The sequence below is a fragment of the Jaculus jaculus genome, chromosome X (assembly GCF_020740685.1).
Source record: "Jaculus jaculus isolate mJacJac1 chromosome X, mJacJac1.mat.Y.cur, whole genome shotgun sequence".
NCBI classification, from domain to species: domain Eukaryota; kingdom Metazoa; phylum Chordata; class Mammalia; order Rodentia; family Dipodidae; genus Jaculus; species Jaculus jaculus.
Window position 1 is genome coordinate 78,333,634 of NC_059125.1, and position 5,178 is coordinate 78,338,811.

The window sequence follows — 5,178 nt, forward strand, 5'->3', positions numbered from 1 at the left end:
TCTCACACAGAAGCCCATTCATCTGTAGCTAGGATCCACCTATGAGAGAGAACATGTGGCACTTGGGTTTCTGGGCCTGGGTTACCTCACTTAGTATAATCCTTTCCAGGTCCATCCATTTTTCTGCAAATTTCATAACTTCATTTTTCGTTACCACTGAGTAGAAGAACTCCATTGTATAAATGTACCACATCTTCATTATCGATTCATCAGTTCAGGGACATCTAGGCTGGTTCCATTTCCCGGCTATTATAAATTGAGCAGCAATAAACATGGTTCAGCAAGTATCTCTAGGGTAGTGAGATGAGTTCTTAGTATATATGCCTAGGAGTGCTATAGCTGGGTCATAAGGTAGATCAATCTTTAGCTGTTTTAGGAACCTCCACACAGAATTCCACAATAGTTGGACCAGATTGCATTCCCACCAGCATTGTAGAAGGGTTCCTCTTTTTCCACATCCCCACCAACATTTATGATCATTTGTTTTCATGATGGTGGCCAATCTGACAGGAGTGAGATAGAATCTCAAGGTAGTTTTAATCTGCATTTCCCTGATGACTAGTGACGTAGAACTTTTTTTTAGATGCTTATATGCCATTCATATTTCTTCCTTGGAGAATGTTCTATTTAGCTCCATAACCCATTTTTTGATTGGCTTGTTTGCTTCCTTATTATTTAACTTTTTGAGTTCTTTGTATATCCTAGATATTAATCCTCTATGAGATAAATAGCTGGGGAAGATTTTTTTCCCATTCTGCAGGTTGCCTCTTTGTTTTTCTTCACTGTCTCCTTTGCAGTGAAAAATCTTTGTAATTTCAGGAGGTCCCAGTGAATAATCTGTGGTTTTATTGCCTGAGCAATTGGGGTTGTATTCAGAAAGTCTTGGCCAAGACCAATATGTTGAAGGGTTTCCCCTACTTTTTCCTCTAGCCGTTTCAGAGTTTCAGGTCTGATGTTAAGGTCTTTAATCCATTTGGACTTAATTCTTGTGTATGGCGAGAGAGAAGAATCTATTTTCATCCTTCTGCAGATATATATCCAGTTTTCCCAACACCATTTGCTAAAGAGGCTGCCTTTTCTCCAATGAGTATTTTTGGCATTTTAATCGAATATCAGGTGGCTATAGCTACCTGGACTTACATCTGGGTCCTCTGTTCTGTTCCACTGATCTACATGTCTGTGTTTGTGCCAGTAACATGCTGTTTTTGTTACTATGCCTCTGTAGTATATGTTAAAATCAGGTATGGTGATACCACCAGCCTTATTTTTGTTGCTTAGTATTATTTTAGATATTCCTAACCTAGTTTCTTTATGATTCCAAATGAATTTTTGGATTATTTTTTCTATTTCCATGAATAATGCTCTTGGAATTTTGATGGGGATTACATTAAATGTGTAGATTGCTTTTGGTAATATTGCCATTTCCACAATATTGATTCTTCCAATCCAGGAACAAGGGATGTTTCTCCATTTTCTAGTGTCTTCTGCAATTTCTACCTTGAGTGTTTTAAAGTTCTCATTGTATAGATCCTTTACTTGCTTGATTAGGTTTATTCCAAGGTACTTTATTATTTTTGATGCAATTGTGAATGGGATTGATTCTCTGATTTCATCCTCTGTGTGTTTGTTAGCATATATGAAGGCTACTGATTGCTTTGTATTTATTTTGTATCCTGCTACATGGCAGTAGGTTTCTATCAGCTCTAACAGTTTGCTAGTAGACTCTTTAGGGTCCTTTATGTATAGAATCATGTGCTCTGCAAATAATGGTAACTTGATCTCTTACTTTCAAATTTGTATCCCTTTTATGTGAGTTTCTTGCCTTATTGCTGGCTAAGACTTCGAAAACTATATTAAATAAAAGTGGGGACAGTGGACACCCTTGTCTTGTTCCTGATTTTAGTGGAAAAGCTTCCAGTTTTCCCCCATTTAGTAATATGTTGGCTGTAGGCTTGTCATAAATAGCTTTTATTATATTGAGATATGTTCTTTTTGTTCCCAGTCTCTGTAAGACTTTTATCTAGAAGGGATGTTGGATTTTGTCGAACACTTTCTCTGAGTCTAATGAGATTATCATGTGATTGTTGTCCTTCGACCCATTTATATAATGTATTACAATTTATAGATTTGCATATATTGAAGTATCCCTGCATCTCTGGGATAAAGCCTACTTGGTCAGGGTGAATGATCTTTTTGATATATTCTTATATTCTGTTTGCTAATATTTTGTTGAGAATTTTTGCATCTATGTTCATGAGAGAGATTGGTCTGTAATTTTCCTTTATTGTTCTAACTTTGCCTGGTTTTGGTATCAGGGTGATTCTGGCTTCATAGAAGGAGTTTGGTAGAATTCCTTCTTTTTCTATTTCCTGGAAAAGTTTAAGAAGCAGTGGTGTTAGCTCTTCCTTGAAGGCCTGGTAAAATTCAGCAGTGAATACATCTGGGCCAGGGCTTTTTTAAGTTAGGAGATTATTGATAACTGTTCAGATCCCCATGCTTGTTATAGGTCTATTTAAGTGATTAATCTCATCTTGATTTAGTTTAGGTAGGTCATATAAATCAAGGAATCATCCATTTCTTTCAGATTTTCATACTTTGTGGAGTATATGCTTTTATACTATGACCCTATGATTTTTTGAATTTCTCTGGCATCTGTTGTGATGTTACCTTTTTCATCTCTGATTTTATTAATTTGTGTCTTATCTCTCTTTCTTTTGGTCAGATTTGCTAAGGGTTTATCAATCTTGTTTATCCTTTCAAAGAACCAACGCTTTGTTTCATTAATTCTTTGAATTGTTTTTTATTTTTGTTTGTTTGTTTCTATTTCATTAATTTCTGCCCTAATCTTTATTATTTCTTCCCGTCTACTGTTTTTTGGTTTGCCTTGTTCTTCTTTTTGTTCATTTATTATTTATTTATTTGAGAGCGACAGACATAGAGAGAAAGACAGATGGAGGGAGAGAGAGAGAATGGGCACGCCAGGGCTTCCATCTACTGCAAACGAACTCCAGACGCGTGCACCCCCTTGTGCATCTGGCTAACGTGGGACCTGGGGAACCGAGCCTCGAACAGGGGTCCTTAGGCTTCACAGGCAAGTGCTTAACCGCTAAGCCATCTCTCCAGCCCTGCCTTGTTCTTCTTTTTCTAAGGCACTTAAGGCTTCAAATTTACATCTTAGCACTGCCTTCATTTTGTCCCAGAGATTTTGATATGTTGTGTTCTCATTATTGTTTGACTCTATAATTTTTTTCGATTTCCTTCTTGATTCCTTCATTGACCCATTCATCATTTGGTAGTATATTGTTTAGTTTCCATGATTTTGTGTATGCTCTATAGCATTTCATGCTACTCATTTATAGTATAATTCCATTGTGGTCAGATAGAATGAAAGGAATTATTTCAATTTTCCTGAATTTGTTAAGATTTTCTTTGTGTCCTAATATATGGCTTATTTTATAGTATATTCCATGTGCTGCTGTAAAGAATGTATATTCTGTAGCCTTTGAATGAAATGTCCTGTAAATATCTGTTAGGTCCATTCCGTCTATGACCTCATTTAGTCCAGATGCCTCTCTGTTTATTTTTTCCCTGGATGACTTATCAATTGATGAGAGTGGGGTGTTAAAGTCACCCACCACCACTGTGTTTGGTGCTATCTGTGACCTTAGTTCAAATAGTTTTTGCTTGATGAATTTGGGAGCCCCCATGTTAGGTGCATATATGTTTAGGATTATAGTGTCCTCCTGTTGGAGTGTGCCCTTAATCAATATAAAGTGACCTTCCTTATCTTTCTTGACTAACGTTGGACTGAAGTCAACCTTGGCAGATATTAGGATAGCAACCCCTACTTGTTTTCTAGTCCCATTTGCTTGAAACACAGTTTTCTAACCTTTCACCCTAAGATAATATCTATCCTTTGTAGAAAGGTGAGTTTCTTGGAGACAACAAATTGTAGGATCCTGCTTTTTAACCCAGTTGCAAACCTATGTCTTTTTGTTGGGGCATTGAGGCCATTGTTATAAAGAGATATTATTGAAAGGTCTGTATTTATGTTTGCCATTTGTGTGTGTGTGTGTGTGGATGCAGTTCTACCTTTGCTCTCTTGTGTTAACTAGTACTTGAATATTGCTGGGTTTTTCCAGGTTCCTTATATGTGTTCTTTTCCTTTTCTTCAGCATGATGGATTCTATCAAGTGTTTTCTGTATAGCTGTTTTGTCTTTAAATACTCCTTTAACCTGCTTTTGTCATGGAATGTCCTTATTTCTCCATCTATTTGAATCAATATTTTTGCAGGATAAAGTAACCTTGGTTGACAGTTGTTTTCTTTCAGCACTTGGAATATATCACCTCAAGCCCTCTGGCTTTTAAAGTTTGTTATGAATAATCTGCTGTAATCCCGGTGGGTTTGCTTCTGTAGGTAACTTGATTTTTCTCTCTAATTGCTTTCAATATTTTTTATTTGGTTTGTGTGTTTGGAAGCTTGATTATAATATGACGAGGAGAGGTTTTTTCCAGGTTTTGTCTGGCTGGGGTTCTAAAGGCTTCCTGTATCTGCATTGACACCTCTTTCCCAATTTCGGGGAAATTTCTTCTATGATTTTGTTGAAGACGCCTACTATGCCTTTGGAGTGGAATTCTTCTCCTTCTACTATGTCTTTAATTCTTATATTTGATGTTTTCATAGTGTCCCAAATATCTTGAAATTTCCACTCTTATTTTTCTATAAGTTTGTCTTTCTCTTTGTTGGCTACATTAGATCTGCTACCTTGTCTTCTAGCTTAGATATTCTGTCCAGAAATATGGAACACTTCACAAATTTGCCTGTCATCCTTGCGCAGGGGCCATGCTAATCTTCTCTATATCATTCCAATTTTATTATATGTGCTGCTGAAGCAAGCACAAAAAAGAATATATTGAAAGCAGTTGGAGAGAAGAAAAAAGTCACCTACAATGTCAAGCTCATCAGAATAACTGCAGAATACTAAAGACAAGCTTTAAACCCAGAATGGCTAGGATTGACATATTCCATATTCTGAAAAATAACTCAACCAAGGTTACTTTATCCTGCAAAGCTATCTTTCCAAATTGACAGAGAAATAAGGACATTCCACAACAAAAACAGGCTAAAGGAATTTGTGACAATGAAACTAGCTCTATAGAAAATACCTGAAGGAATT

General features: G+C 36.4%; 1 non-coding gene across 1 annotated transcript; it reads right to left on the reverse strand.

Moving 5' to 3' along the window:
• Nucleotides 1-4,794: 4,794 nt before the first annotated feature.
• LOC123456808 lies at nucleotides 4,795-4,901 on the reverse strand. Its single transcript, XR_006634686.1, has one exon. It is a non-coding gene; the product is annotated as a U6 spliceosomal RNA (small nuclear RNA).
• Nucleotides 4,902-5,178: the final 277 nt, after the last annotated feature.